Below are 11842 nucleotides of genomic sequence, written 5' to 3'. Positions count from 1 at the left end.
GCTAGATGCAGTGCAGCTGGATCACTGAGTATCAGTCGACTAGAGATAACTGCCACTCCTTTGTGGTAAAAAGAGAGAAGCCAAACCTGACGCTGGGCCTCCCTGGGCAGGAGCCTTGAGAGAATGAGGTCAGGAAGTTGAGTAGCCATTCCTCCCCAAGCATAGTTTTAAAAATCAGTGTCTTAAACATTTGCAAAGATTATTTTCGACATGATAGTTCTTAAAACAATCATAATGAAAACGTGTTAGAGCAAGAGTATAGAATATTCAACTGAAACATCTGTTCCCCAAATACAAGATCCCAGAGAAGGTGATCAAAGGGTAGGGACCTTTCTGTGGTCATTTTCCACCACAGCCCTCACACACTTGTGCCCCGCCTCCTTACATCCTCATGTTCAGTGCCTCTCTGTAGCCTCCGGGACAGATCCAAACAAGACCCAGTCTGCCCTAAACTCTCCCTGACCCCTAACTTCCTAACATAAGCTCTAAGATAGGACTTGTGCTTCATGGTTCTCCATGCACGCTGATGCCCTTTCCCCTGGACAACCTGCATAATGGTGGATCCTCTGGATAGAAAGGCCTCCCACCGCCTCTGCCAAAACCACCCCACCTAGCAGACTTCTTTCTTGCCCTTCTAAATGCAGCTTACCTCCTTCATCTCCATGAAACTTTCTTTTCCCCACCTCCTTGTGCATACACATACACACGCACATGCATGGATGTGTACACATACCTGCACATATGTGTACACACATGCACACACTTGCATACACATATGCACACAGATGCAGTCCTCTCCTAGCTGCACTAATGTTTTATCTTTGTTCACCTATTTCTCCTGGTAAAGTGGCACTTCTTAAAGACAAAAATTTTGCCTTAAACATCTTCATAGTGTTTTATCTCCAGATCCAGGTACACAAGAGAAGCTCAACGAGTAACTACTGAATAATGAACTCAACTTTCACTTTAGGAACTTATTTACCAAAGGGACCAAAGCACTCCTGTCAGCCAGTCCAGGAATCCCCTTTTCCTATTTACTGCCAATTAAAGACTGCTAACTTACCCTTTGAAAACACACTGAAGGGTACAGCTGCTTAGCCAATGCATTCATTCTTCCTACGTGTGCCAACACAATGGGTTATGTTACATGAGAATGCACTGGAAGCTTCATCCTGACCAGCTGTACTAGTCCATTTTCATGCTGCTGATAAAGACATACCCAAGACTGGGTAATTTATAAAGAAAATGAGGCTTAAAGGACTCACAGTTCCACATGGCTGGGGAGGCCTCACAATCATAGCAGAAGGCGAAAGACATGTGTTACATGGCAGCAGACAAAAGAGTGAATGAGAATCACACAAAAGGGGTTTCCCTTTATAAAAGCATTAGATCATGTGAGACTTATTCACTACCATGAGAAGAGTATGGGGGAAACTGTCCCCATGATTCAGTTATCTCCCACTGGGTACCTCCCACAACATGTGAGAGTTATGGGAGCCACAATTCAAGATGAGATTTGGGTAGGGACGCAGCCACACCATATCACCACCTTATTTAGATGTATGCCTCTCTGAGTCACCTAGGCACCTCACCTCTTGCCCACCCCGAGGAAGGATCATTTCTTCAGATGGTTCCTTTGATCATGTTTCTGCTGAAATTTAGTAGTTTTGATCCCAAAGGGAGAGGCCTAATAAAAGAGAGCCTTAGCCTATGCTCTGCCCCAATGCTGGAGGCATCTCTCTGTAGCCCTGGAATCAACAACCAAGGTTATAATTTGGAATCTACTACTTCATAGTTGTATGACCTTAGTCAACTTACCTAATCTTTCTTAGACTGGATTTTTTAATCTATAAAATGAGAATATTGATGATAACTAATTACACAGATAATTCAACCACAGAGTGACTGGGATGGTTAAATGAGATGAGGTATGTCAGGAACTTAGTATGAGGCACATGGTAGGCATTGAATAAATGTTGTTCTAATTATTATTATTATTAAGCTTTCATACAGTGTTAATACCACTCTGGTCCTCCTGCCTCTCGTAGGACATTTCTAGAATCTGTTGGGGTTCCTGAGAGAGGGAGAGCACCTACCACTGGCATTGAAAAAGGTAATATTTTGTGAATGTTAATTTGGGAGAAAACACAGTCAACTTCAATTGCTAGCTCATTTGGGAGACTTAGGAAACCGGAGACCAGGAATGTCATCTACAAGAATTATGTAGGATTCAAGAACTCAGGTTATTTAAGAACATTGTTTGATTCTGGAAACTTGGTTTGTAAGAATTATATGGATGTATGGAATGTTAGCCTCTAGGAATGCTGTGTGTTTCTAGATACAATGGTTGAAAGAACTTCACGTGATTCTGGAACATTGACCTGTAAAAATGATACGTGATTTGCAATTTTGGCTTTTAACAATGTTATGCCATTTTATAACCTTGTGTGCTTCTGGAAACTTGATTTATAATAAACTTATACGTTTCTGAAAACTTGGTTTATTAAAACATTATGTGATTCTGAAAACTTGGCTTGAAATAAATGTTTGATTCCAGGATCATAGCTGTCAGAATAGCACTATAATCACATGGTATGGCATCAGAAACTTGCTCTATAAGAATATTGTGTGAGTCTGGAAGCCTAGTCTACAAGAAGTTCAGTTTAATTTTGGAATCTTGATCTCCATGTACATTGGCTGGTAGGAATCTTGCATGAGTTTTGAAACTTGTTCTATAGAAATCTCATATATTTCTGGATGTTTGATCACAAGAATTTCATGTGATTTGCAAAGGTTAGCTTATTAGGTTTTGTGATTTTGAATCTTGGCTTGTAGGAATCTTATGTGACTTTGGAATCTTGGCCTGAAAAACTGCTATTTAATTCTGGAACCTTAGCCAATGAGAATCTTAAGTGATTCAGAATCCCTGGTCTATAATAGCACAGCATTTCAGAACATTGGCCTGTAAGAATATGATGCAACTCTGTAACACTGGCCTGTAATAACGTGATGTGGTTTCAGAATCTTAGCCTTTGCAAAGTGTGATTGTGATACTTTGGTATGTCAAAGACCACTGATAGTGTTTTAATATTTGTTTTTTCTTCCTTGGTCATAGACCACTGATTTTTAGCTGTGACAAGGCCAGCTAAAAACTAAATTTCTGAATAAAAACTGAAATAAAAAATCAATTTCTCATTCTGTCTTGCAGCTAAGTTTGTCCTTGTGACTAAGCTCTGGCCAATGACATGGAAACATAAATGGCAGAGACACTTTCTGGAAAATATTTGTAAATGGAGGGGCTATGCCCTTCATCAGCCCTTCCTCCTTCCTATTGGCTGGAAAGTTGGCCTGCTTCCTGCAGCCACCTGGAGCCAGGAAGTGATGCTGGCAGGGAAACCACGAATGGTGGAGTATCGAGATTGAAGGAACCTGAGCTCCTGCCACTGTGGAGCACCACCCCAAGCCTACCTGATATGAGACAGAATTAAATTGCCTCACTGAAGCACTTTTATTTTGGATTTTGTGTCACTTACACACAAGCCTAATCTAGTGTTTTAATCCAAAGAACAACAGGTGATTCTGAAAAGTTGGTTTCTATCATCCTGGCACCTTGGTCTGTAAATCTTAGGTGATTCAGACACGTTGGTATGCTGGATTACCTGTTGTCAATTTAGCTTCACTGCCACCCTCTTGAAGAGGAGAAGCCAAGAACTACATTTCCCAGAATTCCCTTCAGGGTGGTTCTGGATTAGAGTTGGCTGTGAGGGCACTCACGTGAGATCTGGGGGGTGAAAGAAGAGAGGCCATTATTCTCCAGAGACTACTAGGCAATAGCATGGGCACTCCGGCTGCTATGACTTAGGGCAGAGGTTAGCAAACTACAGCCCATGGCTGTAGTGGGTTAGACTAGCCCACTGCTTGTTTTTGTAAATAAAGTTTTGGGGTCTTTTTGCTAATTTTTTTTAAGTTCTGTGGTACATGTGCAGGGTGTGCAGGTTTGTTACATAGGTAAATGTGTGCTATGGTGATTTGCTGCACCTGTCAACCCATCACCTAGGTATTAAGCCCAGCATGCGTCCGCCATTTTTCCCAGTGCTCTCCCTCCCCGCCGCCTCCCTCAAAGACCCCAGTATGTGTTGTTCCCCTCCCTGTGCCCATGTGTTCACATTGTTCAGCTCCCAATTATAAGTAAGAACATGCAGTGTTTAAATAAAGTTTTCTTGGAACACAGCCTTGTTTACATATTGTCTATGGCTGCCTTTAAGCCACAACTGCAGACTTGAGTAGTAGCCAGAAGGATCCTATGCGGCAAAACCTAAAATATTTACTGTCTGGCCCTGTATGGAAAAAGTTTGCCAAATCCTGCTATAGAGTACATGGTTGGAGCTTAGTAACTTCCATTTAATAAGTATGTGTTGAGCATCAGCTGTCTGGTGTGTGGCGGGGAGCCTTGTTCATAGAGTGGGTATTATTTAGGTGGAACAATAAAGTATATCCAAGTAGCAAGGTCACACATTTACTTTTGTTACCTTTAACTATTCAGAGAAATATATAATTTTTTTTTCTCTAGTCATTGATCTGATCTCCTTCAAATCACTATCCACTGGGTAACAGAAGCAAGAAATCCTACAATTTAATTTATCCCAATAATTTTTTCCCTTTCTCCTTTTTTTTCTCTGCCTCCCCTGAGACTCCTGGTGTGTGCAGAGGAAGAGGGGAGTAACCACAGCTTTCCAGGAGGCCCACCTGCCCCCCAGTAACTTTTAATTGCATAAAATAATGCATACTTTCAAAGCTAGGCTTGGCTTCATTAGGAAAAATACACAGGATATGGCAGTACAGGAGTGATGGGGCTTCAGACTGACGCAGTATGTGCCCTCTGGAACCTCTGGCCTCAGCTGCGGAGGGGCTGGTCCTGAGTGTTCCCTGGGCTGGTGACTGTGAGGAGGTCCTGAGCCTTGCCCTGGCATCCGCTGCTGGAGTCGGCGGTGGCTTCAGCATATGAATTGCTCTCCTTTTTTCTCTGCATGGTCAGAGCTCACATTATCCCAGTTGATTTGGCCCCATTTTGGTCCTTTCTCTTCATTATTTTGATTAAAGTCCAGTCTTCAAGTTCACTGTAAATGAACAAGCCTTCACCTAAAGATAAGAAACTCACATGTTTGTTAATGTAACAACAACAACAACAACAACAAACCCTCAGCTTTATTGTCATCTCCCAACCTCCCTAGACCTACTGGGAGAGAAGAAGAGGATCCCTAGACCAATAGGACTTCTCACACTGTAAAGAGGTGTCATTCCAGTGGCCTGTAGGTTCTCATGGATCTGGGTCTCACTTTATTTGATCAGGGAAGGAGATGCGGCCAGGGAATCTTCCTTTCTAGGAGGTCAGTTGGCTAAAGTCCTGAGGTGCGGATGGTTTGAAAAGCCATTAATCCTTTATGTTTTTATGCCACAGAAGAGTAATCATACTTTTACGTCTCAGTTTTTGTGTCAAAATTCAAATGTTTGCATTATAATTGAATTGTATTAAGCTACTTAATGCCTACAGGCTTCTAGAGATATAGGAGACAGTCCAGTAACCAAAGATAAAGGCTAGTCACAAGGCAGCAGAGCTGAGCACTAGAGAAGCCACAAGCTGCAGGAGCCTGCCGAGAGAAAACAGTGGGAGGATGTCTCTGTAGCGCCCTCTACTGACAAAGCTTACCACTGTGGCCGCTGGCAAAAGAAAAATATTTAATGGGCCCATCTCCGTTTTTGCAGAGCTGGTAGTGAAGGATAAATTTGGAACTGAGAGTCAGTAAATTGATAACTGGAACATATGAAATATGTCTATCAATAATTATCATGGCAGGTGCAGTGGCTCACACATGTAATCCCAGCATTTTGGGAGGCCAAGGCAGGCAGGCAGATCACTTGAGCCCAGGAGCTCAAGACAAGCCTGGGCAACATGGCAAAACCCCATCTCTACTAAAAATACAAAAAAATTAGCCGGTGGTAGTGTGTGCCCGTAGTCCCAGCTACTCAGGGGGCGGAGGTGGGAAGATCGCTTGAGCCTGGGAGGTTGAGGCTATAGTGAGCCAAGATTGAGTCTGCCTGGGTGACAGAGTGAGATCCTGTCTCAAATAAGTAATAGTGATAATAATATTTATCATAATAGAAAAACAGAACATTTTGAAATACTTATTAATGCATTTTTAAATAACAGCAATAAACATATTATGTATTAACATATTTTAATCAAAATATTGGTATTTTCCCAAACAAACAGAAGTAATAAAATGAGTGACATTGTTTTGGAAATCTCTTTGCTGTTTGGTTAATAGAAGATAGCTGGATTCTCCTTCCTGCTTTTGCAGTCATTCTATCGTGATATGTTGTTTTGGTTAAAGTATATAAAGAAAATCTGGTTTTACACAAGCATGCAGTTGAAAAAGGGAGGAGTATTTTAACAGATTTTGAAGATAATTGTAGATATTCTCCCTTAACCATTCACCCAAAACTCAACCAGAAGGAGTTTCTTAAAGATTAGTTGCAATGTGGAATTTGAAATCACATCAGTATGTTTTCATACTCTGTAACATTAAAATCCATTTGTCAACCTTGCACTTTAAATGGATTTTTGCCTGTGCTTGATTTTGAAACATCATACATTGATCACTTAGAAAATATTAGTTCACTGAATTATGTAGATCTTCCAAATATTGACACATTTAATTAAACAATATTTTTTTAAAAAATTACTTAACATCACAACTCATCACAATGCATTGGGAAGCTGTCAATCCCACAGTAGCAAATGCAAGTTTTCCAAAATTCTAATTTACACGTGAAATTTTGAATTTTATAATTGGCCACAATGATTATCAATTATTTTCCTTGAAGTGGTGGGCTCCTTTCATTTATTTTCAAGATAATGTCTGCCAAATACGCAAGTCTGATTAACTTTACCTTATCTGTTTTTCAAGTAAAACCGGTGCTCAACGAAAGATGTGCAGTTTAGCTCACAACTCAATCTCACCAGTCCCTTTCATTTAAACAATCACCATGCTTTTGTATGCAGCAGAGCTGCTGTATACATTTTCCCATTTTGTCACACTGAATTCGAATATTAAAATGGCACGTCCTCAAGGGTCAATATTTAATAACACGAATAATTTTAACTGCCTCATGAAGAACATTCTTAAGTAAAATTGGCTTTTTTTTAAAACTGCAAGTGCATGATGGTTAAAACACACACACACACACACACACAGAGTCAGTGACTGTCAGTATAGTCTGCCCTGATTCATGCTAAAAGCACCAGCAGTTTTAGCCACCTTTGCTTTTCCACCATCAGTGCACATTTTAACACAGTAAAAAAGAGGATTATTATGAAAATAGTCGTGACTTTTCAGATCCTCTGCAAGGGCACAGTGCCTCACACCTGTAATCCCAACACTTTAGAAGGCTAAATCGGGCAAACAGTTTGAGCTCAGTAGTTCGAGACCAGCCTGGGAAATATTATAAAACCCTATCTCTACAAAAAATATTAAAAAGTTAGCCAGGTGTTGTGGGAGTGTGTGCCTGTAGTCACAGCTACTCGGGAGGATGAGGTGGGAGGGTGGCTTGAGCCTGAAAGGCGGAGGCTGCAGTGAGTCAAAATGGTGCCACTGCACTCCAGCCTGGGTGACAGAGCAAGACCCTGTCTCAAAAAAAAAAAAAAAAAAAAAAAGGAAAGAAAGAAAATGATTGATCTACTTAACATCTTATAACTAAGGACCATAATGTGATTTCAGGGTTATCATGTTCATTTGAGTAAGAGTCCTATTGGCACAACTAGTATTATTTTATTTTTAAGGACTAACATCAGAAGGAGACAGTACATAAATGAGTTCACACCCAGTGACATAAAAAATGCTGTATGAACAAAGGCTTTAGAGTACTTTGGATAGAGGAAAGAGTGATGGGGGAGTTGGATCATCACACAACACAAGGTGATAATAAGCTGAGCTAGAAGGAATCTACATCACTGCAGTCAATACCATAATCACAGTGCTGGTGGTGAGTTAGTTTCAGCAAAACAACATCATCTAGAGCTAATTATCCCCGACTACTAAAGCAAGATCCTCCTGAGTGCTTTGCCCAGTGCCCTATGAATTAGGAGGCTTTTCAGTCTGGCTGGAGAGCAGGTACTATTCCTGGCCCCGCATGAGCTTCTGTGCTGTTTTGGGTGGTTCTTTTGCTGGCTCATGGGGCTTCCTCAAAGGCAGGTGCTGATCGGAACTCTGCTAAATGCCTGAGGGAGACCCTTGGCGGCTCTTTGGAGTCCTTACTCTGTGTGGCTCTCTCCTCTCCAGTCCTGTGCCCTGCGAACTCAGACAGCCTGGGCCCCCTTACATTCACTTCCTTCCACCTTCTCAACCCAGGGAGTCTGCTGGGACCTGCCTTCTCCCTGCACCGTGGCCTGGAAACTCTCTCAAGGCAGCAAAATGGGACGGCCACAGGGCCTATCTCATTTGTTTGTTGTGTCTTAGGGATGACTTTGTTGCCTGAGGTCTAGTGTCTTAAAAATCAGTGTTTCATATTTTTAGTTGTTTCAGGTGGGCCAGTAAATCCAGTCTCTTACTTCTTCTTGGCTGGAAGCAAAAGACCCCAAAAGATCCAAAATTGATCCCATCATAAGCACTCATGTATTAGGCTGACCCATCCTTAATCAGTTTCTGAACTCATCTCTACAGTACTTTGCCAAATGCAGCCAACAGCAAGCAAACCACACTAGTAAATTTCTGTCTTCAAACTTCTTTCCCTACATTTCAAGTAATTCCAGGTGAGAGTTTCACCACACGTTTCTCCACTGCATGGATAGCCACCTCTCCAGCCTTCAACATCAGTTTCTCATTGCTGCCACCGAATCTCTAAAAGAATACTGCATATTTTTGTTGTTTTTTGTTTGCTTTAACAGCACCCCACTTCTAAGTACAAATTTCTGTGTCAGTCAGGATAGGCAAGGTTAAGCTATGCTAACGACAACCACCCTTAAAATCAATAAGAGTTTATTTCTGGCTCCAAAGTGGAGCAGAAGGGAGGGGCTCCCTCACGGCCACCTGCGACTCCGTGGCAAAGCCTGCTTTCATCCCTGAAAGCAGGAAAGAGGCATAGCCAACTACACACTGGCTCTTAAAGCTTCCGCCCAAAAGGGTCATTTGTCACCTCTGCTCACATTTTTATGGGTCAGGGCAAGCCATATGGCTTCACTTAACTTCCAAAGAGAGCAGAGGTGTGCAGTGCTACCATGTGCCAGGAAGGAGGGAGATGGGAACCTTTCAGAGCAGCCCTGGTGCCTGGCCATGTGGCGTGTGTGCTTACCTTTATCTCTGCTCTAGCTCTGACAATCAGCAATCAGTGTGTGACTTGCTGAGTGATAATCAGCTGCCGGATGCATTGAAAAGGAATGCCTCCTCCAGGCTCCTCGGGATGCCTTGCTTTACTGCGGAACGAAGGACACGCCTAACTACGGAGGCAATGTGAGTCCAAAAAGCATCAGGTTAGACTGGTGAAGACAACTCAGGAAGGCTTCCAACGGGGGTGGGGGTGGTGGGGGCTTTGCATGGCTGGAAATTGCCACAAATTGCAGTGACTCTGGCCTTCAAGATAGAGGGGTACATTTTCAAACACTGCCTCTCACTGGCTGTGTGACCTTGAACAAGTCATGTCCCCTCTGGAACCCTCAGTTTGCTCCCCTGTCAGAGGGAGATAATGTGAGTGGAAATTTCCAGAACAGTGGTTGGCTTTCTCCCTCCCCGCTGACTGGGAAACGTCTCTCTCTCCTGGACTGAAGCCTAGGGCTGATTCATAGTCACTATCAGCATCATTCTCAGCCTGGGCCAGGTCAACACATTGTTTATCTTGGTGTCTGAGCCCATTCCTGACATTGCAGAGACAGAGGCTAAGAGCTTGGGGGCTGGTGGATCCCCAATCCCCATCTTTCTACCCTGTCTCCTCCTTCCTCCTCCCACCCCAGGGGCTTGTGAGAATAACTAAAAAATGCAACTCTAAGGCCAGCAAGGCCAATTTCCCAGGAGCAGAGTCCATGATTCCCAGACAGACCCTCCTGTTTGCCTCCAAAGGAGGCTTCCTTTGTAATGACTCTTGAATTAATCAACTTCTATTGACTCCTAGGCCTGCCTCTGATCTCAGGGTCTCCATTCCTCCCCCAAGACAGCTGCAGACATCTCCCATCTGTCCTTCCTGCCCTAGTCCCTCTCTCTACCCTCCTGACACACACTGCGGTGACTGCCAAACCAGGCTTCACCCCATCCAGCCTCCTGCCCAGCAGCCTTTCACACTGCCCAGGTGACAGGAAGGCCCGCCATGACTCCAGATCCTGGCCCTTACCTCTCTCAAGTCCTCAGACCAAGCAGTCTGCTGGACTGGTCATGTGCTTCTCTGCCTGGAATGTCTGTCCCAGTCCTTTCTCTGATTATCTAAGGAGCATCTCAGACCCTGCCTTGGTGGCCACTGCAGTCCACTCATGCCTTCCTTCTCCAAGCTCTGTAGACAGACAACTGTGCAGTGTAGTGATCACAGCAGAGGTGCTGATGACCCACTGTGGATCCACACCTGGCCCTATATCTCCTGAGCAAGCGACTATATTTTTCTCTGGTTCAGTTTCCCCATCTGTAAAAGGGAGATACTGATGATAGCTTCCCCAGAGGGCTACTGGGAGGAGTAACAAGATGTAACAATATGCAGTGTGTGTGCATGGGCATGTGACACTAGTCGTCATTTAATGTGTATTGGCCCAGCCACTGTGCACACATGGATTGAGTCCCTCATTTTTGCCAGGGTCTGAGGAACTCACTAGGACTCATCCATGCCCTCAAACAGTCCTGCTTCAACTGGGGGAGAGAACACAGCGTTAGAATACCATGTGATGGTATCCATCCTGTTCCAGGTGGAGGATGCAGAGGATGATACCCTGCACCTTCCAGGATAAGAGGATCCTGATGCAGTCAACTTACCACCAGGTGCCGGTTGGTCTCCTCAAGGAAACAATGCCATTTCAAGGGTTTGATATTGGTCTCCATTATGAACAAGTTGGACATTCGGAAGTGGCAGGAGCTAGATCAGCCTTGGGTAGGTGGAAGCACATGTCATTGGGCCAACAGCAGCCCCAGGTCTCTGCCGTCATAGCCCATCTGCTCACAGGCCTGTCATGCTGGCTGTGGGATGCCAATGATAAGGATGGCGAGTGTTGACTGTCCAGGTCCTTCTGTCCACTGGCTTGTTCGGTGCATCTTCCATGGTGACTGTGTCTTGGTGAGCACTAACCTTTCATATAGCGGTCTTCATACTCCATACCTACTCCAGATGCCCATCCATATGCCACTCCCCACATGTTCTTGCCTTTGATTTGCCACACACCTGACCAGATGGCCAGGGCATTGGCCCCTGCCCAACAATCTGTGTATATTCTGACTCCAGACTGCTTTTCCCACCATACAAAAGCAGTCAGGTACACTTATTACAACTCTATCCATCAGAAAGATGCTCCCTCTCCACTGTCTCCCAGAGTCACCTTGAATGTGACCATAGTACAGTCACGATCTCTTTTCTCTTTGCATCCACATATTAAACTGACCCATCTTTAACCAAACTCAGGATTTTTCCTTCCTTTTCAGCTGGTTGTTAGTCACACGGAAACACTCCCCAACACACACATGCACAGACATGTGCACACACACACATATATCATACTTACAACTATGTGCTGCTTAGGAGAAGATCATTGGTACAAGGTTGGTAGGTGGCATGGGAGTCTAGACCGACTGCCTGCTCCTGCAACTCACTCGTGCCTCTG

At 43.8% G+C, this 11842-nt stretch overlaps 1 long non-coding RNA gene across 1 annotated transcript; it reads right to left on the bottom strand.

The window, feature by feature from the left end:
* Positions 1-4730: 4730 nt before the first annotated feature.
* On the bottom strand, positions 4731-9485 carry LOC117070446. Its single transcript, XR_004431928.1, has 2 exons — positions 9349-9485; positions 4731-5139 (listed from the first exon to the last, which is right to left on the bottom strand). It is a non-coding gene; the product is annotated as an uncharacterized LOC117070446 (long non-coding RNA).
* Between the last annotated feature and the right edge of the window lie 2357 nt (positions 9486-11842).

This window comes from Trachypithecus francoisi, unplaced genomic scaffold (genome assembly GCF_009764315.1).
Source record: "Trachypithecus francoisi isolate TF-2019V2 unplaced genomic scaffold, Tfra_2.0 Lachesis_group3, whole genome shotgun sequence".
Taxonomy (NCBI): Eukaryota; Metazoa; Chordata; class Mammalia; order Primates; family Cercopithecidae; genus Trachypithecus; species Trachypithecus francoisi.
This window is presented reverse-complemented; position numbering and strand designations above follow the sequence as displayed.